The sequence below is a fragment of the Stomoxys calcitrans genome, chromosome 1 (assembly GCF_963082655.1).
Source record: "Stomoxys calcitrans chromosome 1, idStoCalc2.1, whole genome shotgun sequence".
Lineage (NCBI taxonomy): Eukaryota > Metazoa > Arthropoda > Insecta > Diptera > Muscidae > Stomoxys > Stomoxys calcitrans.
In genome coordinates this window covers 169807844-169835046 of record NC_081552.1, presented here as the reverse complement: position 1 = coordinate 169835046, position 27203 = coordinate 169807844, and the positions used below count along the sequence as shown (strand labels likewise).

Below are 27203 nucleotides of genomic sequence, written 5' to 3'. Positions count from 1 at the left end.
CACTGTGTTATCCTTGATACAATATCCGATGTTCCAGGAAGTGTGGATTACAACCTACCTGAGTCGCTTTTTGATAAAAAGTACTGTACCACTGTTCCCTATAGAACCGATCGAAACTTCGATATCCCTGGTAATAGAAGTTACATAGACTTCGTTACGGATGGTTTATTGAAGAACTGATTTGCAATTCAGAACGTGGTAGAATAGCTAAGATAAAGTGTCATAACGACGATTGGCATAGATATCTTCTCAGACAGCCATTAAATCCGTGGAGAACGTATTTCTGAACACGAAAACCACCCTCGACTGTCCCCGACCTCTCAATGAGATGGCTGAACATTTAATAATTCATCTATTCTGGGTGCCGGGTCACTAGTAGAACCCTTGTTGGTGGGTTTCTAAAATTCAGCCCGGCCGAACTTTTTTAGCTTATAAAGAGTGATTTTTTTGAGGTTTGGATTTTCATGCATTAGTATTTGACAGTTCACGGGAGATTGCAGACATGGTGTCAAAGAGAAAGATGCTCAGTATGCTTTGACATTTCATCATGAATAGACTTACTAACGAGCAACGCTTGCAAATCATTGAATTTTATTACCAAAATCAGTGTTCGGTTCGAAATGTGTTCAAATTTTGACAAATTTTGTTCAGCAATGAGGCTCATTTCTGGTTGAATGGCTACGTAAATAAGCAAAATTGCCGCATTTGGAGTGAAGAGCAACCAGAAGCCGTTCAAGAACTGCCCATGCATCCCGAAAAATGCACTGTTTGGTGTGGTTTGTACGCTGGTGGAATCATTGGACCGTATTTTTTCAAAGATGCTGTTGGACGCAACGTTACGGTGAATGAACACATTTCGAACCGAACACTGATTTTGGTAATAAAATTCAATGATTTGCAAGCGTTGCTCGTTAGTAAGTCTATTCATGATGAAATGTCAAAGCATACTGAGCATCTTTCTCTTTGACACCATGTCTGAAATCCCACGTGATCTGTCAAATACTAATGCATGAAAATCCTAACCTCAAAAAAATCACCCTTTATATAAAAATCAATTTGTGTTTGTTTGTAGGCTTGTTTGTTTGTTTGTTCCTTATAGACTAAGAAATGACTGAACCGATTTTCTTGAAACTTTCCCAGATGGTGCATAAAATAGAATAGGATACTAAATTTTTTTTAAATCTGAAGGGAGGGCGGAACTTCCCCTTTACCCTTATTTTCAAAAACGCCATATATCGGAGATGGGTGGTGCGATGTAATCGAAATTGTGTGTGATTTCTTATAGTAACCTATAAACAAAAATTTGGTATCCAAATTTCGGATGGCGTCCCTAGTGGGGACGCCCCACTCCCAAAACCAACCAAATATATATACACCGATCACGACAATATGGGACTCAAATGAAAGGTATTTAAGGTTAGAAAACTAATCTGATATCCAATTGTCGGACCAAGTGTTTGGGGGACCACCCCAACCCCCAAAACACCCCATAATCGGACATATTTACCGATCATAGCAATATGAGGCTCAAATTAAAGGTCTTTGGAAATAAAGAACGAATTTGATATAAATATTCGGGTAAAGTATCTATGGGGCCACCCCACCCCCATAACACCACCCATATAGGATTTATTTGCTGACCATTGCAATATGAGGCTCAAATAAGAGGTTTTTTTAGAATAGAACACGAAACTGATAAATATTTTCAAAGTCAAGTCACTGAGTGGCCGCCCCATCCCCTAAAACACCCACCCCACAAACCGGTCATGCTTGCCGACTATGGAAATTTTGGGAGTAGACCATGAATCTGATATCAATATTCGGGACCAACTGTCTAGGGGACGTCCCACTACCATAGCAACCCAAATAGGACGTATTTGCTCACCAAGACAATTTCGGTCTTCAAGACAGTGGAGCTCAATGTTCATAGTTTTTAGGGCACATATCCCAAACCTGGCATATTTGCTGGCTTTTGCAATAAGGGGTTTAAATGAATGGTATTTGAGATTAGAAAACGAATTTGATATCCAATTTTGAGGCCAATGGTAATATGGGGTTCAAATAAATGATATATAGATATATGAGAATGGAGCACGTTGCTGATATATTTTCAGGGCTTAGTGTTGGGGGGACCACCCAACTCCCCAAAACACCCCTAAATCGGGCATATTTACTTAAATGAAAGGTATTGAGGGGTAGAGCAAGAATTGATACCCACTTCAACATTCGGGACCAATTTTCTAGGTCTACCTCTTTCCCAAAATACTCCACAAACAGCAATTTTTACTGACCATCGCAATATGGGGCTCAAATAAAGGTATTTGGAAGTAGAATATGAATTTGATATCCAATTTTGGGACTATGTATTTCGGGTACGCCTCATCGTAAAAACTCCCCTGGGGTTTAAATAAATGGTATTTGAGAGAAGAGCTCGATGCTGATATTTTTTCAGCGCCAAGTATCTGGGGGACCACCCCACCACCGATAACACACCTAAATCAGACATCATAAGAATATCGGGCTGAAATAAAGTATTTTAAGAATGGAGTACACCTTACATCCAAACTTGAATTCGTAGACCACTAAGGATGGGATTCAGATAAAGGCACTTATATTGTTAAACCGTTAGTCAAGCGGTATACTATTTTCGTAGCATGGTATTTCCCCAAAAAGCTCTTTAATTGTCGAAAATAAATATTCAAAGGAAAATGTTAATCCATATAAAGTAAAAGAAGGCGCAGTGCAGGGGCCAGGTTCAGCTAGTTTTTTATAAAAAAAATATTGTATTGATTAAAAAAAAAAAAATACAATTTTGTTTTGAAATTCTGTGGGAAGGATGGTTAAGCCCTTTCCGTACCCCCAGAGGCCTATCTACGCTTATGGTAGCCATATAGCCGATTTAATGTCTTAAGCTCATAAAGGCCTCATTTACTACACGACTGCGCTGAAATTTGAAAGTGTGATCCAGGTCGGCGCATATTTGGACATTAATATGAATTAAGTAGAGCTCTATGAAAATATAATAATTAATGCATTCATCGTGGTTGGTATTAAAACATCCGCAAGGCCGAACTTAATGCGTGTTTACTTGTTATATTTTTCCTTTGGTTTCAGTCATTGATGCAATAACATTAAACAATTTCATATTTTCTGAAAAAGTAAATTCCAAAGAAACACATTTTCAAAAGCATCGACTTAAAGTCATTACATAAATAAAAAAAACTTTCATCACATGCAAAAAGAGTTGCTTTCAGGCTATGATGCTGTATGATGTGGAACTTTGTGAAAAAAGAAAATAAATGTAGCGTTCTGACCGGACATAACATCGCTTTCGCTTTTTCCTTGCATCCAAGGAGATAAAATCGGCATAAAAAATCTTTTAGTATGCCTTCTTATGATGTGGATGAAAGCATGCCACATTGCCTTTTTGAATGGTTGTCATCAACAACTGAAGCGTTATTTCCTGTATCGGTTTCTTTTTATTGTCAAACGTCAAACATATGGGAAGCAGGTAGATAGCAATTTATGACAATCATATTTAATAAACCGTGTGCACTAAGAGGGGCAATAATTTTTTTTCTTTTTTTTATGCCATTTACACAAACATTGAAAATCAGCTATGTACAGTTAATTCATTGATCAATCTATGTGGGATTTATTATGGGGCAAATTGATGGTAAATGGACGTAACTAAGTTGCCCCACCTTATGATACACACTTAAATTTCTTATTTCCTCTTCAATGAACTGGGAACAATATTGTCAGCCGTGAACAAAATAAAATATGAAAATTTGTTAACTTTCTCCATTCCATTGGACTGCTAAGAGTTGTAGATAGGTAACTTGGAGAGTCTTTACCCTCATGTTGGCAGATATGAGATCTCTGACCAACATAAAATTATGTGACTGTAGAAAAAACAAGTAAAAGCGTGCTATATTCCGAGTCTTGGGAACCCACCACCACTTACTCTGCTAACAATTTATACGAAATAGTTTAAGCGAATAATTTTATTACTCGTACCAAATTTCTGTCAGACCAGCATAAATAAAAGCTCCTAGGGACCGAACAAGGATAATAGAGAGCGATTTGTATGGGAGCTATATCAGATTACAAACTGATTTCGACCGTTCTTGGCACAGTTGTTGGAAGTCGTAACAGAGCACTATGTGCAAAATTTCAGCCAAATCGGACAAAAATTGCGGCTTGTAAGGCCTCAAGAATTCAAATCGACAGATCAATTTATATGGGAGCTATATCAGGTTATAGACCGATTTGGACAGTACTTGACACAGTGGTTGAAATTCAAAACAGAACACCAAATGCAAAATATCAGCAAAATTTGACATATATTGCGGCTTCCAGGCCTCAAGAAATTAAATCGGGAGGTCAGTTTTTATGGGAGCTCAATCCAAATCTGAACCGATATGGCCCATTTGCAATCGCTAATGGCGGACATCGATTTTAAGTATCTGTGCAAAATTTCAAGCGTCTAGCTGACTCGTTCGATCGCTATCGTCATTTCGACAGACGGACATACATGGCTAGATAGGCTCAGAACGTCGAGACGATCAAGAATATATATACTTTATGGGTTCTTAGCCGAATATTTCGAGGTGTCACTACCCCCATCCAATAGTGGTCTGTACAAAAAGATAAATTTATGCTCTCAAAGCAATGAATTTTGAAATGAGTACCAAAAACCTCCCCTGAGAAAATAAGTTCCTTAGAATTTATTATCATATATTAGTATACCCACCACCATAGGGCTAGATACTCATATAGTCTTTCAGTTTGTAACACCTCGAAATATTTGTCTAAGACCCCAAAAAGTATATATATGGTCTTGACCGTCTCGACGTTCTGAGTCGGTTAACCCATGTCCATCGGTCCGTCTGTCGAAATCACGATAGCGGTCAAACGCGTTAAGCTAGCCACTTGAAATTTTCCACAGATTCCTAATGTTGATGTGGGTCGTTGGGGCTATATGGGTTCAGATTTACATATAGCTGTCATATAAACCGATCTCCCGATTTGACTTCTTGAGCATCTGGAAACACAATTTTTGTCCGATTTGGCTGAAGTTTTTTATGTAGTCTTCTGTTATGACTTTCAACAACTGTGTCAAGTACTGTCCAAATCGGTCTATAACCTGATATAGCACCCATACAAACCCATCTCCCGAATCGACTTCTTGATCTCTTACAAGCCGGAATTTTTGTCCGAGTGGCTGAAATTTTGCATGCAATGTTCTGTTAAGACTTCTAAGAACTGTGTCCGGTCCGAATCGGTCTATAACCTCATATAGCTCCCATATAAACCGTTCTCCCGGTTTAACTTCTTTAGCCCCTGTAAGCCGTTATTTTTGTCCGATTTTGCATGTCGTGCTCTGTTATGACTTTCAACAACTGTGCCAAGTACGGTCCGAATCGGTCTATAACCTGATTAAGCTCCAATTTAAACCGGTCTTTCGATCATCGTTGTTCGCTTCCTGGAAGCTTTAATTTTTGCTGGTTTGACAGAAATTTGGTATGTAAAATTAAATTATGCCTTTTTTTTGCCCCTGTTCCTTAATGGATTGTTCATGGGCAAATCTGTGAATTGCTAAAGGCCTATTGTTAGGCCATTCCATTCCATCCAGATTTCCTATCGCCTTGATTATACTGCGATGTTCTGACCTGCTGCTATTCTCTACCCATTCTCCCATCGTCTTAAATCTCAATCTACAGTATTATCCTTATGTTGCATTCGTTTTCCATTTCAGTCAACCAAACTATTGTGGCTTAAGTAAGTATTTTTCTAACCACGCGCCGGTAGGCTTCCATTTTGAGCCTGCGGCCTCGTCTATACAGTAGTCAACATCCCTTAGCCTTCTCAGCGCACCCCCCTTAGAAGCATTATCGACTGCGTAACTGCGGTTGAAAGCCCTTCGCAGATAGAATGGTGGTCAACCATGGAAGTTGGGATAAAATGCCGCTTATGGAGTGTCCTGTGCCACTTTCTACCTTCAAGATATGTCATTGAACCCACTATTTATCCACCTGTTCCTTAATATGGGTTTCTTCCAATCTCTAAGGATCTGGTCCACCCTGTACTTATCAAAGGTGTCTCGATCTTCACATTGTAAAAAGCCCCATAGATGTTAATGCAAACTGCCAGTATTGTTACTAACATCGAAAGATTCTTCGGCACAACTTCGTGCAGGGCGGTTTTCAATGATCTTTCCTTGTTATAGACATGCTGCTGGTTTCTTAGCAATACACTGGACGTCCTACTCTTTATCATAGCATCCACAATACGCTCCATGGTTTCGGGTAGAAATAGCGCAAGGCCCATAGGTCAGTAGGTTTTTGATGCCTCTATAATTTGCCTTGCCGGGCTTGGGTATAAATATCTCCCTGGCATTCTGACAGGCGTTTGGAGAATGTGCAAGTCCCAGGCACGCTGTCATTAGTCACAATATATCCAAAGTATCTTCTGGGGTAAAGAACTTTCGTTCTCACTACTACACTAAACTTTGTTTCTAATGTTTCTCATACAAATTCCTTTTCATCATCAAAAATGTGTCACTTCAGTCAATTTTGTACGAATATGCTCTTCTAGATCTTGAGAAGAAAGCCCTCCTCCTCAAGGCTCCACTAATACATCTAAATAAACCCAAAGATATATGTATGTGGTAATGAGCATGGGCCTGAGTATGGGCATGGGTAAATTTGTTTATTTAGTTGGCTGTGTGTTTCTGACAGGGCTTAGATGGAAATTACCCACCAATCCGTGAGTAGAATGTGCTTAAGATATACAAACACAGTTGCGCGTACACACTGCTCCGTACTGTTCTATCCGTACATCTGTGTTGTCTGATTTCGTGAAAATCTGTCTAACATATGCCACATTCCGGCTATAGAGAAGTATTTGTTTTTGTCACCCATGAAAGGAAATCACAAACATGTTTGTCATAGTCATCGTCATCGTCCTCGCCGTCACTTATTCCTAATTGTACAGCCAGAAATTGACAAAGGGGGATCGAGGCGGGGGGAGGCATATACTTGTTATGCAAATTGCTGGTGTAAATTGAGTCGCTCGTATATTTATTTAGCAAATTCGTTGCTGTGATGTTTTTCGCCTAAAAATTATTTGATGAGCACATGAAAAATTACTTTCCAGATATTTGTCGCAATTTAAGAGTTTGTCTGTCTTCCTTCCATACCAGCTGTCAATGTAGACACGCATTTCACATTATATTGACGATAATAGCTACATTTTCGAATTTTTGCACAGGCACACGCACGCGGAAAAATGTGTTATGATGCAGTAGAGTCAAGCTAATCGGGTACAGTATACCCTATATTATAACCCTTCACTATAATTGTGCTACAGGTTATAACAATTCAGGGTATTTGTATGCAAGACACAGAAAAAAGAGAGATAGAACGACTTTTAATCACAAATTGGCCAAATCTGTTTGTCTTTCGGGTATCTTCGAACCAGTCCCTGACGACAGTAGCCTAGCCAAAATGATGTTTAAACCGCAGTGACCCGGCAGGAGGAGCCGATTGGTTGCCAGTTAACATGTAAACTTAAAACAGAGGCGGCACGCTAATAACAAGAATGCTTCTGCTTATTTGTACTATTTGTCAAACGCAGAATAAAGAGATGAAATTTCATATATGATAGTATCCATCGAGGAATTACAACCCCACTCGCGACATACAAAATATTACCGGTCTCATTGCTGAAGAAAATGAGCTCTGCTCATGTGGCAAGTCAATCATCGACTTGTAGTACATATACATACATATGTGCCTCAGCATGAACAAATCCTGGAAGCATTCTGCGAACAAGTCAATAGCGTTAATGACGCAGCTAAGCTTCTTTTCTTTTATGGGTTTTATAGCGACACATCCAGCCGCTATATTCCCAGCGTGGATAGGACTTGCATATATTTCGACGGCCTGGCAAGAGGCAAGGGTGTTGTTTGTATACAAGCCCGGTAACGAAAGTTATGCGGCTCAAAAGCCCATATCGTTATGCGGCTCAAAAGCCCTTACATCCAAAATCATTGAGGGTACTATGATAAAAAATACCATATCCAACGAATTGCTCAAATGATAGCATTATGCCTTTAACAAACGAAGATTAATAGGAGACTGCCCTGTACGAGGCAGAGCATAAAAACGAAGAATCCTTCAATGCCAATACGTACACATCAACGGTTTGTATTGACATTGGGGGGGCTTTAAACAAAGTGAGGGCTGAATCACTGAACCAATTTTTAGATTAACGCCAGAAGGACCAGGTCTTTAGAGATTGGATAAACCATATACTAAGAAACAGGTGGACAAATTGTGGGTCCCATGACATCAAAATAGGGGACAAAGTGACACAGGGCCCGTCACTTGGGTAGAGATGGGATTCTACCGGGCAAATTCTCAATGTGTGGGTATTTATTGGGAATTTATCCAATAAATTTCTTTTTATACCCACCACCTTACGATGAGGGTATACTAATCTAGTCTAGTTCCGTTTGTAACATCTAGAAATAGTTATTTACGACCCCATAATGGATATATATTCTAGATCTTCTCGACATTCTGAGTCGATCTAGCCATGTCGTCCGTCAAAATCACGACAGCGGTAGAGCGCGTAGCAAGCCGCTTGCAGTTTTTGGAACTCATAACAAAACACTTCATGCACAATTTCAGCCAAATTGGATGAGAATTGCGCCCTCTAGTGGCTCAAGAAGTCAAGATCCAAGATCGGTTTATATGGCAGCTATATCAGGTTATGAACCGACTTGAACCATACTTGGCACAGTTAGTGGAAGTCATAACAAAACACCTTTGCAAAATTTCAGCCAAATCGGCTAAGAATTGCGCCCTCTAGTGGCTCAAAAAATCAAGATTCAAGATCGGTTTAATTGGCAGCTATATCAGCTTATGAAGTCATAACAAAACACCTCATGCAAAAGTACAGCCAAATCGGTTAAGAATTTCGCTCTCTAGTGGCCTAAAATGTCAAGATCCAAAATCGGTTTATATGGCAGTTATATCAAAACATGGACCCACTTACAATCCCAACTGACCTACACTAATAAGAAGTATTTGTGCAAAATTTCAAGTGCCTAGCTTTACTATTTAGAAAGTTAGCGTGTTTTCTGCAGTCGGACTGACGGATGTGGCTAGAACGCTGTCATTTCAAGAATATATATACTTCATCTGGTCATAGACGAATATTTCAAAGTCTTACAAACGCAATGACGAAATTAGTATACCCCTATCCTATGGTGGAGGGTATAATAAGAAATGGAGCTAACGCTCTTAAGGTAGTAGTCAACGACTCAGAATTTAAGTAGTACATTTTTGTACCCCTCACCATAGACATATACTAATTTCCTCATTCCGTTTGAAACTAAACTTGACTAAAACAAATTTTTGAACCGATATGGCCAGCTATATCGGTTTATAACCTAATATATCCGCCTTATAAACCGATCCTGGATCTTGACTTCTTGAGCCTCTGGATGGCGCAATTCTTATTCGATTTTGCTAAAATACCAACAACTGTCGTAGGTATGATTTAAATTGGTTCACAACCTAATATAGCTCGCACGACTTTTCTATATTCTTCAATATTTGTACCAAATATGGTCTGAATCGGAACATAATCTGATATATTACAGAGTCGCAAGCCGATGAAAAAAATTGTCAACGCCGACTATATTACTACTATATTACCGACAATTACTTTTTGGGCAACCCAATATAAGAATATATAAAATTCAATTTGTGTTTGTTTGTTTGATTGTTTGTTTGTTCTGTATAGACTCAAAAATGGCTGAACCGATTTCCTTGAAATTTTCACAGATTGTGTAGGTTGGTCTGAAAGGAAACATAGGCTATATAATTTTTTGATATCAGGGAGGAGGGCGGACCCTCTCTTTGCTCAAAAGAGCTCCCCCAAAAATAAACGTGAACCGATCAGGACAATATGTAATTCAAATGAAAGGTATTCAAAAGTAGAGTACGAATTTCATAACAAAAGTTGGGACCAAGTACATGGGGGGCCGCCCCAGCTCCAAAATCTTTTAAAATAGGTTTATTTGACGATCATGACAATATGGGATTCAAATGAAGGGTATTCGGGAGTAGATTACGAATATGGTCAGGAAGTAGGAATAGACTTTATAATTTATTGATAAGGGAGGAGGGCGGACCCTCCACCGTTACCCTAAAAACACCACCCAAAATCAAAAGTGGACCCATAAGGACTATATGGGTATCAAATGAAAAGTATGCGGGGGTACATAACGAATCTGGCATGCAAATTCATTTTTAAGTATAGGGGGTCACCCCACCCCCACATAAACGCTCAAAATGGGCACATTAGCCAATCACGGACATATGGGACTCGGTTTGTTTGTTCCGTAGAGACTGAAAAACGGCAGACACAAAATTCTCGAAATTTTCGCATATTGTGTAGGTTGGTCTGGACGGAAACATAGGCTATATAATTTTTCGGTGCCAAAAACACAACCCAAAATCAAAAATGGACCGATCGGGACAATGTAGGTATCAAATGAAAGGTATTGGAGAGTAGAATACGAATATGGTATTCAAATTTAAGTCTAAGTACCCATACTCCCCCAAAAGGACATATTGGACGTTCATGTCAATATAGGCCTCAAATGAAAGGTATTCGGGAGTTGATTTCAAATCTGGCATACAAAATTAGATCAAAGTATAGGGGGTCACGCCAACCCTCAAAAATGCCATTAGACCCATTATGACTATATGATACTTGGCTGAACCAATTTCTTAAAATGTTCATAGATTGCGTATGTTTGTCTGCAAGGAAATATAAGCTATATAATTTGTAGATATCGTATGGAGGCCCAAAAACGCCACCCATATCCGAAAGTTGTGCGATGGGCACAATAAGGGTATCAAATGAAAGGTATTGGAGACCAAAAAACGAATATGGTATTAAAATTTGGGTCCAACTACCCAGCGGTCTTAGAGAGTTAAAGAAGGCGCAGCGGAGCGGGCCCGGTTCTGCTAGTAGCTCGCATATAAATCACTCTCCTGATTCTACTTCTTGAGCCCCTATAAGGCGCAGTTCTTTTTCGATTTGGTTGAAATTTTGCACAAAGACTTCAATTATGGTCTTCAAAATCCAAATCAAGTATAGTCGGAATCGCAATAGCAATTCGTATCCATTATGCTTCGTTTGCCTATAAAGAGCTACCAGGCAAAGAACTTGACAAATGTAATCCATGGTGGAGGGTATATAAGATACGGCCCGGCCGAACTTAGCACGCTTTTAATTGTTATTATTGCAGACGTTGTTCGTTCGTGTACTTCACCATGATGAAAATGTTGAGTTTACTGTCAAGTCACTATTGGAAGACCCTTTACATACATAGATAAAAGTACAAATGTATATAAGTAAGTTAAAGCTCTATAAAGTACCTTTGGATCGTATTTATGAATGAGGCAAAGAAGAATACCATCATAAATGAATCCCTATTGTCCTCCCCTGTGTCGCTTTTAAAATTAAATCTTAAAGACAAAATCTTGTTATGTCGACAATAAAAAGCTGTTGATGTTTCAGATTTGCCTCTAGACTCAAGGGTAGAAAAGATATGCTGCTGCTGTTGCTGCCTGTGCATGTGAATGGAGCCCAATTAACAGAAATTTTAATTAACATGTCAAATTTACACAAGAAGCTGAGAATGTATTGTAGCAACACCACGGCTTCAGTCTGAAGACCAATAAAAAATAGAATTATGCCAAATAGCGGAGGACTATGAAATTACATAAAATATGCTTCATCGTGCCATACAAGCTGCTGCCTAATTAACTATGTACTTATATACATGTACATGAGAATGCTGGCACGTTAAGCTGCTTTACCTTTGTCCGAGATTTCTCAATTATATTCTCCTTAGACAAGTTGTCCTTACAGATTTTTCAACATAATGTTCCAAGCATGTTGCATTCACAAATTTTTATATGTGATACGATAGATGCTTAAAAACATTATTGTGGAGATAATATAGCCAGCGAACCAATGTCGGATGTCAGACACCTTCGAAAAATTTTGAACTCTTCTGACAAAATCGTTCCGGGTTCGTAGCAAATTTTATTCGACTTTAAGCCTAATACTGACTCCGACTTTTCGGCCGAATAAGTGTCAAAAGTCATAAAATGTGTTTTGGGTACCCACCACCTCGGGTATATATGTAAACCACCTTTCGTCAAAATCCGGTAAAAAATGCATAGCTTATGCCCCATAGCAGCTATATCGAAATATGTTCCGATTTTGACCAAATACTAATAAGTACAAGTCATTGTTCAATTGTGTATAACAAAATATTGGTCTTTTTAGTTGCTATATCTGAACCATATACGACACGGATGTCGAAAAGCCTAAAATGAATCAATGTGTGAAATTTCAGTGACATCGGATTAAAAATGCGCCTTTTATGGGGGCGCATATCGGCTACATGGCGGCTATATCAAAATCTAGACCGATTTGGGCCGAGTTGCAGAAAAATGTCGAAAAGCCTAACACAACGCACTGCCCCAAATTTCGGCGAAATCGGACAATAATTGCTCCTTTTAAGGTCCCAAAACCTTACCACTGCTGTGTGGCTAAAGGAGCTTTCTCTTTGGTCAGGCGGCGCCTACGGACACTGGGATACAATGTCCGTAGGCGCCATTATTCCAAGCAGTGTGGATTACAGGCGCTTTTTGATAAAAAAAATACTTTCCATCTATTCCTAATAGAACCGTTTGGAACTACAATATCCCTGATAAAACAAATTACACAGATTTCTATACGGATGGTTCTAACTAGACGACCAGGTGGGCTTTGGTGTGTACTCTAAGGAACTAGTACTAGTCACATCGTGAAAGTTACCCGACCACTGTAGTATGTATCAAGCGTAGATCCTAAGTGGTGGAATGGTTTAGATGTAACGTTATAACGACAGCTGGCATAAATATCTTCTCAGACTGCCAGGCAGCCATTGAATCAACGAGGAACATATTTCAAAATTCAACGATCGCCCTCGAAGGTCGCAAATCTCTCAACGAGATAGGTTAGGTCAGATTGAAAAGAAGGTGTGTATGTTAATACGCCCCATGCCACTATAGACATACACATAAGCCAATAATCGGCTTATTGTGCGCTCTAAATGCTCGAAAAAGAAAATATTTTTTTCTCAACGAGACAAGTGAACAGTTCAAAATTCACCTGTTCTGGGTGCCGGGCCACTGAGACAAAACAAGGAAATTGTTACGCAGACAAGCTTGCGAGACTAGGAACTACCTTACATATTCCATGGAAACTGGAATCTGTGGGTATGCCTCTAGCGAGTAATCTAAGTTTTCAGGATCAGCCCTAAAGGGCAACGAATGACAGAGGGTCACAAAGTGTGAGTTGCGAACATTCCAAAATAATGTGGCCCAATCTAGACTTGAAGATGTCCACCGCTTTGCTGTCGCCTGCTAGAACAGACGTCTCAATTATTGTGTTCATCATGACAGGCCACTGTCTGATCGGAAAACATGCTGACAGACTGAATACTGACTTTTGCAGAAGTTGGGACAACGTTGAGGAAGAGGAGACTACAGAACAACTGATGTGTATGTTATGAACTTGCAGTCAGAAGGAATTCCACTTTATGTTGTCGTTTCTTTGAGAACTTGTCGGATTTGGCGGATGTGAACACTCGCAAGTTGTTAGACTTTCTAAAGCGATCTGAATGGTTCAACGGCAGGAACTGGAATGAATCTTCCTTCTTCTGTTCCTGTAGTATCACAATGGACGAAAACGTTTTAGTTGGCCATCAAATTACCATCTATCACATAAACCGAACCTTGTATAGCTATGCTATGCGCAGTATTCGGAAATTCGTGGTGGAGCGGGCCTACTTTTGGTGCGGAGCTGTTTCCAACCAAAAAACAGTTCAGCTTCTCCAAAAAAAAAAAAAATTAATACATATTTTTTTCACCCACCACTATAAAATGGGGTATTTTAATCTAGGCATTCTGTTTGTTACACCTCACCTCTGCAATTCGTAAAGAGAATATATTCTTGATCGTGTTGACATTCTAAGTCGATCTAGCTATGTCCGTCCGTCTGTCTGTCTGTGGATAAGGCAAAGCAGCTGACATATGAAGATGTCCGCTTAAAATGTTGCCTAAAGTTTTTCACAGAGACATCTGTGGATAATTGCAGCCAAACGGGATGACGATTGTGGATTCTAGGGGCTCCAGAAATCAAATCAAAAGACCACTTTTCATATGAGTTTTATCCAAATTCTCTGAAGCTATAATTTTTAATACTGTATATTTCAATAATAAAATCCTCTAGTCATCAACTTTTCTTTCTTCCACAATAACTTACAAACCCCTTTGAAATCTTTGCGGCCACACAATTTTATTTGAGACGTATCCTTTCGTCTCATCATAGAGGCGCAATAGCTTAATACAAAAATAAAAACTTGCCACTCTGTAATCATTTCCAACCACTATACCAATAGCATTGTACTGGTTTATACGCTTCGGAGAACAAAGGGCCTTGGTGGCAGTCGCAGGACAAAAGCGCCAGAGCAAATAAAACTTTAACTCAATAAAAAGAAAACTCAAATTTCTTTGTACTCTTCCCGCATTTATTCGCATTACAACTTAACACTTGCTTTTGCTTTTCTTTGCTATTTTACAGCTTAAATGTCCTGCGGTCATAAATCAATGCGGAACCTATTAGAATGTCAATAGCAATATTTCTCCTGTGAACATACAAAAAGGTGGAGAAACGCCCCACAAGTCACCAGAAGGAAATAATCCAAATTGTAACAAGGAGACCACAGAAGCTGGGCAAAAGTTGTTCATGCTCAAGTGAATAGCTTGGCATTTTGCTGAGACGAATCAACTTTCCCATAGGAAATGGAATAAATCTCTGGCAGGTACTTTTGTTGTACTGTAAGCCCAAACCACAAATTATAATCAAATATGAATTGAGATGTTGAATTTAATTTCCACCTTATCTACTAAACCTAAGTGAATCAACTTAAATGGTCATCTGTTTGATATTCCCCATAGTGTTCAAAAGTATTTCAATATTTTACAATGACATGCTAAAATTGCATTTTATATTTAAGTCATTTATATATAAAAACCAGTAAGGTAAGGCAAAAGTCGGGCGGTGCCGACTATATAATACCCTACACCACCTAATGCATGTAGTACTTTTTATATGTAGAACTTATCTCGAAATCTAGTCAGACTTTCATTTGGATACCAATCGAAATAGCAATTTAGAACCTTGTATGATTTTCCTACCATAGGACAAAAGATTTGGATTTCCACATCTTTAAAAGGCCATATCGGATAAAAGATTATATGGGAGTTATTATATCGAAAACCTGTGACAATTTTAATGACATATAATGGAGCATCAAAGGGAGCATCTCACGCCCTAGATTGTAGAGATGTAGAAATTGTGGTTTTTACTGCCTTAAAAGTCAATATCGGCTGAAATATACACATTGGAGCTATATATAAATTAGAACTAAATTTAATGACATTTTGTGCACGTACTGGAATGTCAATTTAAACGTCTCATGTAAAATCGGGCGAAAATTGTGGATTCTACAGCCTTAAAAGGCCATATCGGATGAAAGATATATATGGGATATATATGGGATATATATATAAATCTAAACCGATTTTTATAAAATTTTGCACATATATTGAGAATTCGACTCCACGCCAAATTGGGTAAAGATCGGACCAAAATTGTGGCTTCTACAGCTGTAATAGTTCAAATCGGATGAAAGATATATATGGGAGCTATATCTACATCTAAACCGATTTTTATGAAATTTTCTAGATATATTAACAAAACAGTCCGTGCCAAATTTTGTTGATAGGTTGAAAATTGTAGCTACTACGGCCATACATACATATATATATATATATATGTATGTATGGCCGCTATATCTAAATCTATATGGGAGCTATATCTAAATCTGAACCGATTTTTATGAAATTTTGCACACATATGGAGACATCAAACAAAACACCCCATGCCAAATTTTGTAAAGATCGGTAACAAAATTTGGCTTCTACAACCTTAAATGGCCATATCGGATGATATATATATATATATATATATATATATATATATATATATATATATATATATATATATATATATATATATATATATATATATATATATATATATATATATATATATATATATATATATATATATATATATATATATATATATATATATATATATATATATATATATATATATATATATATATATATATATATATATATATATATATATATATATATATTAGCTATATCTAAATAAGGACCGATTTTCATGAAATTTTCCACACATATGTAGACCTCAAATAAAATACCCAATGCCAAATTTTGTGAAGATCGGACGAAAATTGCGGCTTCTACAGCCTTAAAAAGCCATATCAGATGAAAGATATATATGGGAGCTATATCTTAATTTGAACCGATTTTTTTTCAAAATCAATAACGTTTGTCCTTGGGCCAAAAAAGTGACATGTGCAAAATTTCGTGACAATCGGACAACAAATTGATTACAAGAATACATGGACTCACAAACGGACATGGCTAAATCGAATCGGAAAGTGATTCTGAGTCGATCGGTATACTTATCAATGGGTCTAGCGCTTCTCCTTCTTAGCGTTGCAAACAAATGCACCAATCTATAATACCCTGTACCACAGTGGTGGTGCAGGGTATAAAAATGCGCAAAAACCTGAACGAAATATGTATATTAGACTGTCCCACGCTATCTGGGACAGTCTCAAAAAGCAAAATTCGAAATATTACGGCGATCGTTTAACGATAACCAATGCCGACACAACGAGCAAAGTTGGATTTGGTACTCTTTGGGGATCCAAATGAGAATTATAGGTCCAAAGAACGAAACATCGTAAACATCGTACTCACTTATATCACTTTTATGGTAAAACGAGCAAATATGTTCAAACCGTAATAACTACGGTTGACAAATGACAACATTATTGGAAATTGCCCAAAATCTGACAAACATATAAGAGGAGCTAACTAACTTCTCATATAATGTGGAAGTCGTCGACCAAGGCGTTGTACAACGTTTTGGAAAAATTGATTAATAAATGCGATTGCCATGATCTAGGAGTGAAAATCGGGCGATATACATTTATGAGGGCTATATCTAAATCTGAACCGGTTTCTATGAAATTCACCAGTAATGTCGAGAGTAATACAAAAATCCTTCCTGCCAAATTTCGAGAGAATCGGTTAACAAATGACCACTTTATTGCATTATTTCTGCAAATCGGACGAACATATATATGGGAGCTATATCCAAATCTGAACCCATTTCAAGCAAACTTCTCAAATATTGTGGTAGTCGTCGAGGAAGGTGTTGTACAAAATTTTGAGAAGATTGGTCAATAAATGAGCTTGCAATGGCGCTAGGAATGAAAATCTGGCTTTATATATACATGAGAGCTATATCTGAATCTAAACCGATTTCAATGAAATTCACAAGTAATGTCTAGAGTCATAAGAAAATCCGTTCTACAAAATTTCGAGAGAATTGGTTAACAAATTAACTTTTTATTGCATTATTACTGCAAATCGGACGAACATATATATGGGAGCTATATCGAAATCTGATCCGATTATTTCCAATTTCAATAGGCTTCATCCCAAAGTCGAAAAACATGGCTGTACCAAATTTTGAAGACGATCGGATGAAAATTGCGACCTGTAGCTTGTACTCAAGTTAACATGGACAGACGGACATAGCTAAATCGAATCAGAAAGTTATTCTGGATCGATCGGTATACTTATCAATGGATCTATCTCTCTTCCTTTTTGGTATTACAAGCTAATTCACTAAGTTATAATACCCTGTACCACAGTAGTGGTGTAGGGTATAAACATAAGTGAAGCCGGTATTTGTTACTCAGTCATTAAGAAATTTTTCCTATATCACTTTTTTAGCTCACAGGAGAACACTACGAATTTTGATTAAAAACCGTTCAGATTAATATAAAGCTCCCATGTATGTCCGATTTCACTTGTAAGAACAAAATTACCACAATTTTCAACAGATTTGTATGAAATCTAGTATGGCAGGTTTAATAAGCCATAATTTAGATACAGCTGCCAAATGAAGATACCAGCCAAATTTCAACTATAAGGCTGTAATGACAGTCAGTTGAAAACTAAACCGATGTTGACAGAGGCTTTTACATGGCTAAAAAAAAGTTTCAAACTAAATTTCGTGCAAACTCGTAATACGTAATTATTTTCGGAAAAAAATTGAAGTCACTCAAGAACAGCTGCAAAATGCAAATTAATCCACTAAGGAACATGGGTAAACTTCTCACATACCAGTGAGTGCTGCCCGATTCAAGTTAAGCTCAATGATAAAAGGCCTCCTTTTTAAAACCTATTCCAAACGGCACACACACGAATGTCGAGTTTTACGCAGATACCTGCCATCACGGCCCAAACCTGCGAGGCCCAAGGGTGAATACAATGCGTCTACCAACGCCCCCACATGTGGTAACCCACACATGTGTACCAATTTGATCCCACGTATTTGGACATGTTCACCTCCTTGATTAGGAGCGGAGCACTACCTAAAACTCCTTCCGATCTATGGGTCACGGCACCCGGTTGAAAACGCAACTCCACGCCGAGCTTATGCTCTACCCGCGATTTGGGTACAAACCACAGCCACCACGTTACTCCCTACTGGGGCCTCACCATTGTCAGGCTGGAACCCAAGTTCCAGGGGCTCCTGACAACCGTGGTGCCATATTAAAGTCTCCGGTCAGACTTCGTAGTCTTAAAAGACTACTACCAGTTGACCCCAAACAGTTCCGGACTGGTCACCTGGATGAGAAGAATCGCCCTAAGCCGACCTCAAGCCAGCATACAAAAGTATGCATCAAACATACAACGGGACGATATACACAAACACAAATAGGACACGGCAGCCCTCAGGGGCTACGCCACATACATCAGCATCAACATGGGACTTTACAATCAACGCGGCCACCCTCACAGGTGACCGAACACAACCACAACAGTTAAGGGAACAGTAGGATGGGGGAAAAAATAAGTGGAAATAAGTCTGCCATTATAGAACGGATAGAGATATCTTCATGAAATTTTACATGGATATAGCTAAGGTGTTATCCAGTTTATAGGTGCCCTAGAAGTCTCAGGACCCATTAGTGGGCCTTCAATGTTGGTCACTTCAGCCCTTTGGGGTTGTCAAAAGCGTATTTATGGTCCGTTTTTTTTTTTTTGGAATGTGATTAAAAAGTCCTACAAAAAACAGGTCTAAATGTGCGGGATATCTTTAAAATGTCCAAGGAATTTGACAAAGAATTTTTTTTTTGAAATCTCCGCAGAGTCTGGTCTCTTATTTTGTTGCTTGTGAAAGCATTTATGAACCGATTTCAATTTTTTTTAACTGATTTGGAAAGCTAATAAAATTGACTACTTTATTGTTGCAATATATGCTAAGGTCCGATTCTTCTGTCAAATGTTATGCGAGTTAGAAATCAAAAAATGTGAAAAAGTAAATTTTTTGGCATTGTTTTCGTAAAAAAAGGTAATTTTATTATTTCGTCTCTAAAAGAAAACTTGGCCCAGCACTATCAATTTTGCTTACTGTACTGTAAAGAAGGGTTAATGTAGATGCCTTTTAAGTGTAATTTTTATAAATTGTGTTAACTCTAATAGAAGATCTGTGAAGTGCAATATTGCCATTTTTTAACAAAAAAAAAAAAAAAAAAAAAAAACTGGGAAAGCCCTTCGAGTTCTCAAAACGCAAGGCTGAGACCCCCAACTTCATAACATATTTTCATTGCCCCAAGTAATAACTAATCGCAATGAAAAATTTGTTTGCTCCATCCAAGGATTTTGGTCTCTATGGACATTTAACTAAAAAATGCCGATTTTTGCAAACAACTTTCCGATTTTGGGTGTTTTCATCAAGAAATGTGGCCAAAATTTTTACTAATTTTTTTTAAAAAGATATTCATCCACAAATTTGTGGAAAATTAGAACGATATCTCTAGTTGTTTTGGTTTTATGATATTTTCAATTTGAATTTTATTTTTCACAAAAGTGCTTGGCTTTTTAAGCACTTTCCAGCAATTTTTTTTTTTAATCGGACCATTAATGCGCTTTTGACAGCCCGAACAAAATTTTGTGGGTCGAGGTGACCAACTTTGAAGGTCTAACAATGGGCCCCTAGGCTCCATCGGCCTTCTCCGGCAAACCAATGCGCTCTTTCAGAGGTTGGAACAATAAAACTCGCATGGCTTTCAGGTTTATTGAGAGGCTTGAAAATCTGACCATAAATGCGTTTTTGACAGCCCGATCAAAAATTTGAAGGGACCGAGGTGACAACTATCAAGGCCTACCAATGGGTCCCTGGGACTTCTAGGACCCTGAAATGTTGCATATAAACTGGATAACACCTCAGCTATTACCATGTAAAATTTCAAAGATATCTCTATCCGTTCCAAAATGCCTGACCGCAGTGCGACAGCTCTTTGGGGAGAAGTTTTCACATGCCAAAGTACTTCTGGCAAACCAATAAGCTCTTTCAGAGGTTGGAACAACAAAAGGCGCATTGCTTTCAGGTTTATTGAGAGGCTTGGTGCGAATGACCCTAAAACTCTAACCGATAAAGAGAGAGGCTTTTTCCATTAGGTTCGGAGATTTGCTGCACAGACTACCAAAAGGCTAATAGTCTAGATTGGGAAACGACTCAGCAGTCATATAAAAGGCGGTCATCTGGAGGGTATCCCATGACCAAAAGAACTTAGGCGAACAGTAGTAATATGGTACCAAAGACCTTTGCTAATGTCGCACAGTGGGAGAAAATCGAAAAAAAAATTTACAAAATATGCCGTCTAAAAAAGGGTAGAGATATTTCTTTGAAATTTGGAATAGTTTGAGCTGAGGTGTAAGAAAGATCGTGTGAGAAATTTCAAGACCCTAGATGGTCCGGTGACCTCTTGGCAGGAGACTAAATTTGGTCACCTCGGCACTGCGAAAAATTGCTCATTTCTGTTCCAAATCTTCATTTCTGGTAGAATTTTTAAATTTTATTTTTGCTGGATAGTGCCCAAAAATCAATACCAAAAAGTCTGCTTGAGTTACACAATATCTCCACTGGTTTCGGGGATATACGAGTTTTAATTTTTATTTGTTGAAATTTTGGCCGAGATTGGCTTCGTGTTTTGCAATTTTCGAAGGCATTTGTGGTTCGAATCATTTTTTGGATGAGTTAGATTTGTGACAAAATTTGCAACGACTTTGGTGCTATGATTGCCCACATCTGGTAAATCAGTTAAAAGTTAAACAGTGAGGAATTCATATTTAAAAATGTAAATAAAGTGTATTTTTGCATTTTGCGGTCAAAAACAGTATTTTCATTGATTAGCCTTTATTGAAAAATCTTGGTTTATTACTTTAACTTTTTTCTTTATTACTTATGAAGAGGGCATATTGTTGATGCTTTTTAAGTGCAATTTGAACAAGATATGTCAAAGTGCAAAATAGACAACCTTTTTTCTTTAAAAAATTGAAGAAACCCCTCCAGTTCAAAAATTTCAAAGCCCAGAACCCCCTACTGGGCACATGTTTTTTTACCCCATGTGTCCCCAAAATCCATGCAAGAAAAAATTTACTAAAAAATGCCAATTTTGATTCCATTTTTGGCCGAAAAAGGGTATTTTGGGGATTTTTGTAAAAGAATTCGGGCAGAATTTATTTTTGTTTAGAACTTTATCTACCAAGTTAAAAAATGTTACTTAGATATCTCTTTTCGTTTTTTGCTTAGAATTTTCAAATTATGAACACGATCTCCATAACCATTCCAAATTTCAAAGAGATATCTCTACCCGTTTTCCCACCACATATTTTTTACCACTTTTTTTCGATTTGCACCCACTGTGCGTCGCTAAGGACTGCTTGGTTATGATAGTTGTCGACAAAGGAGAAGAACATGGCTGCATACCTAGGAAAAATCGGAGTGGAATAGGCAAAGGACTGTCATATGTATGCTATGACGTCCGGGCGGAATTGCCAGGGCCTCCTCCAGTTTGTGACAATGCAGGCTAATATCATTGGCGATACAAATTAATTGGTTTTCGAGGATCAACTTCCAGTTGAAATTCATCGTTGCATTGGTGAGATCTGACCACTGGATTTAGTCAAAAAGGAAGATATTCATTCTCGACCAATGACACACGCATGAATGCCAAGGATTAAATCACTACCTTGCAAAATAAGGGACTGTAGTCCCAATCTTTCAACCACTGACTGGAGATTGGTAGATAGAATGAGGATGATATGCAGTATTCGTACTAAAATCCGGCTGTCTCACAGACCTCAACAATTCTGAAGGAGTTGTATGCTACAGATTCAACTAGTTGAAACTGAAGGTGTTTAGAGGTGATGGAGTTGGGGAATCAGGAGACTACTCAGCAGTTGTTGGCTGAACACTTGTTTAAGGAACTATCAACCACTTCTCTTAAGTCTTTCGGATTGCAGACGACTTGAAATACCCTGCCAAGATCAAAACAGGAGGGAAAGTTGTCGAAACGAGACCCAGGAAGCCTTGTGTGGATAGGTTATCCGGTGAGCCCCAGCGGGAAAAGACGGAACTCTAAAGGCACTTAAACACCAGCATCTCAGGATGAATCCTCCATACCGCAAGTGTCCGGGTTCCCAAGATTCGACTCGGGTGAATTTAGAACTTGTTTTGTTTCTGCCTATAAAGAGAAACCGTCCAAAGAACTTGACAAATACGAACAATGGTGGAGGGTATATAAGATTCGGCACATCCGAACTAAACACGCTTTTACCGAGTGGGGAAACCAGCTTGCTTTAACCAGGGCTGATAACAGCACTTCAAAGCCTGCTAATGGAAGGACCGTTTGCCTTATAAAATGAAGCTTCCAAGAGGACTACCTTGCAACTTCTAAAAGTTTGACCTGCCGTCTTTATGAATTGCTTCTAAAGTACCCCATAAAATAGATGGGATGCATGTGAGTGTCTATTGAACTCGTGATGATATCAGACCTCGAAATCGCCACCTTTTACCGCTGTGTCATTGTTATTGTTAATTTCATTCCACCAGGTCTACAACAACCTCTAGCATGCTTATGTCAACACTGTTGTTGCCATGGATAGAATCTCCATATAGGCCAATTTGTCTGTTTAAGCGTATAAGAGGTTTCTATCTCATACAAGTTTGATGAAACGTGGGTATGACAAGCCGCCATACACGTCCGAAGGTCCACATTACGCCGTTGAACCATACATCTTTTGGGCAGTCTCACATATTTGATTTTAACGAAATGTTCTAATAACATGGACATTTCTGGATTATTGTAAAGGTTAAAAAGAAAATATGATAACAACTTGTAGTCAGTCTTAACGCAAAATCAACCAAGCATTACTTAAGATCATTAACTATAACCTTTATCCAAATTGCGGCGTCACATACATAGCTCACGCCCCTTCCACTATTTTTCATTTCTTATATTAAAATATTCTGTAAGTTTTATGTCAAAATGTCTTGAACAGAGGTATGAGTTTATTTTCTCCCCATCCAACCTTCCATAGAACATTACAAACTCATCTTCCAATCCCACAGCAATAACATTAGAATTACAAACAGGAACATCATATTTCAGAACTAATATAACCCGGATTGAAATACCTTTTACCGATATGAGCTCTAAACCGCAATACTATTTATTACGAAGCATAGTCTTATACAAAATTCCATAACGAGGCATTCAAATCTTTAAAAGGCATTGGAATCTATGCCCGACCTACGACCACACACATATCTACGACTATGTATGTTTTAGTGTATATACTTATCTACTTTTGCCAAAACCCACACAGTCGTACTAATGGTTTTCATAAATTTTCATTTTATTGACGTTGATTTCAATTTATTGATGATTATTTATAGGCAAATGCCGTTAGCATATTTCCTTTGGCATCCGTGGGTGCTCACCACATTTCTTTTGCCTTCATTCTCAAACATATGTCTCTACATATGCCTACAAAATTTACATAAATTTCGACACACACACAATCACAAAAGTACAAATTTCCAATGTGTATAAACATTCCTACAGAGTTTTCTTTACAATTACACTTGGAAAATAATAAGAAACATTTGGTGAGTAGCATGTCAAAAAGGTATAGGAGGAGAGGAAAAGGATGTACAACACCTTGGATTATCAAACAGTGTTATACAAGGAATAGTTGGAGACCGAAAACACTGTTACTGAGTAAATAATTCTAAAAAAAAATCAAATCATTTAAATCAATACACCTCGACAATGAGCTGCTAGTTGAACTGCAAGCTGTGGCCGATAGATGAGAGGCCACCCGACTTATTGTGGCATTCTTATGTTAAAAACGTTATGAGTTGATACATCGATATTTTAGGAATATTCTTTATATATAACAAGTAAAATCGTGCTAAGTTCGGCGGGGCCGAATCTTATAAACTCTCCAACATGGATCGCATTTGTCGAGCTCTTGCCACGGTATCTCTTTTTAGGCAAACAAAGGATAAAAGAAAAGAATTGCTATGTTATTGGAACAATATCAAGTTATGGTTCATTTCAGGCCATAATTGAACTGAATATTGGAGACCATAGTAGAAGTCATTGTGTAAAATTTCAGCCAAATCTAGTAAGAATTGCGAACTTTAGGGACTGAAGAAGTAAAATAAGGAGATCGGCTTATAGGGGAGCTGCATTAGGCTATTAACTGATTCATGCCATTTTCGACACGTATGTTAAAGGTCATAAGAGAAGCCGTTTCAACTAAATCGGATAATAATTGCGCCCTCTAGTGGCTCAAGAAGTCAAGATCGCAGATCGGTTTATATGGAAGCTATATCAGGTTATGGACCGATTTGAACTATTCTTAGCACAGTTGTTGGAAGTCAAAACTAAACACGTCATGCAATATTTCAGCCAAATCGGATAATAATTGCGTTCTCTAGTGGCTCAAGAAGCCAAGACCACAGATCGGTTTATATGGCAGGCTTTACTCCATCGAAACTTAGCGTGCTTTCGACAGACAGACGGACGGACAGACAGACGGACATGGCTAGTTCGACTTAAAATGTCGTGACGATCAAGAATATATATTCTTTATGGGTCTTAGACGAATATTTCGAGGAGTTACAAACAAAATGACGAAATTAGTATACCCCCATCCTATGGTGGAGGGTATAAAAATCAATTTGTATTTGTTTGTTTCTGTGTTCCTTATAGACTCAGAAACGGCTGAACCGATTTTCTTGAAATTTTCACTGATGGTGCATAATGATCCCGTGGTGAAAAAAGGGTACTTAATTTTTTGCTATCTGAAAGGGGGGGCGGACCCTCCCCCTTACTATAATTTTCAGAAACGCCAGATTTCGGAGATGGGTGGTGCAATTAAAGTGAAATTTTGTGTGCTCTCTTATAGTAACCTACAAACAAAAATTTGGTATCCCAATTTCGGATGGGGATGGGCGCTCCACCCCAAAACCTACCAACTATATATATATTCACACCAATCACGACAATTTGGGACTCAAATGAAAGGTATTTAAGATTAGAAAATGTATCTAATATCCAATTGTCGGACGAATTGTTTGGGGGACCACAACAGGCTCCAAAATACCCCTAAATCGGACATATTTACCGACCATGACAATAATGGACTCAAATAAAAGGTATTTGCGAGTTAAATACGAATCTGATATCAAAATTTGGGACAGGACTTATTTACTGACCAAGGCAATATGGGGCTTAAATAAAATGTATTTGAGTGTAGAATTCGAATATGATATCCAGATGTGGGACCAAGTGTTTGGGAGCCGCCCACCAAAAAAGTCAAATTTACGACCATACCAATATGGGACTCAAATGAAAGGTCTTTGTAAGTAAAGCACGAATCTGATATCAATGTTCGGGAAAAGTGTCTATGGGGCCACCCCAACCCCATAACACCACCATTGCAATATGAGGCTCAAATAGGAGGTATTTTAGAGAAGAACATAAATCTAATATATATTTTCATAGCCAAGTCACGAAGTGGCCGCCCCATCCCCCAAATTATCCCCCAAACCGGTCATGTTTGCCGACTATAGAAAAATGGGGCTCAAATGAAGGGTATTTGGGAGTAGACCATGAATCTGACATAAACATTCGGGACCATCTGTCTAGGGGACGTCCCACCACCATAACAACCCCCAAGTAGGACGTATTTGCTCACCAAGACAATTTAGGTCTTCAAAACTGTGGAGCTCGATATTCATAGTTTTAGGACCCATACCCCAAACCGGACATATTTCCTGGCTTTTTCAATAAGGGGTTTAAGTAAATGGTATTTGAGATTAGAAAACGAATTTGATATCCAATTTCGAGGCCAATGGCTATAGGGGGTTCAAATATATGAGAATAGAGCACGTTGCTGATATATTTTCAGGGCTTAGTGATTGGGGGACCACTCCACCCCCCAAAACACCCCTAAATTGGGCATATTTACCGACCATGTCAATGTGAGGCTTAAACGAAAGATATTGGGGGGCAGAGCAAGAATTAATACCCACATTCAAGACCAGTTTTTGTGGGTCTACCCCTTTCCCAAAATTCCCCACAGCAAATTTTTACTGACCATCGCAATATGGGGCTCAAATAAAGGTAATTGGGTGTGGAATACGAATTTGATATCTAAATGTAGGACCATGTATTTAGGACATCACCCTTTCCGCTCATCCTGTAAACTCCCATTCAAAACCAATGGCAATATGGAGTTTAAACAAATGGTATTTGAGAGAAGAGCACGATGCTGGTATTTTTTCAGAGCCAAGTGTCTGGAGGACCGCTTCACCCCCGAAAACACCCTTAAATCAGACATCATGGGGAATATCGGGCTGAAATAAAGTATTTTAAGAGTGGAGTACATCCTACATCCAAACTTAAATTCGTAGACCAATAAAATCAGATAAAGGTACTTATATTGTTAAACTGTTAGTCAAGCGATATACTATTTTCTTAGCATGGTATATCACTAAAAGCTCTGTAATTG

General features: G+C 38.3%; 1 protein-coding gene across 3 annotated transcripts in view; it reads left to right on the top strand.

Moving 5' to 3' along the window:
• Positions 1-27203, top strand: part of LOC106095928 (regulating synaptic membrane exocytosis protein 2) — a 448297-nt gene that overhangs the window by 166286 nt on the left and 254808 nt on the right. For 2 of the 3 annotated variants that reach the window (XM_059361096.1, XM_059361095.1), the window contains one exon: positions 14728-14968. The exons of the other annotated variant lie outside the window; for it this stretch is intronic. The gene's annotated coding sequence lies outside the window, so the exon portion shown is untranslated. The remainder of the gene's footprint in view (positions 1-14727; positions 14969-27203) is intronic. 3 annotated transcript variants of the gene reach the window in all.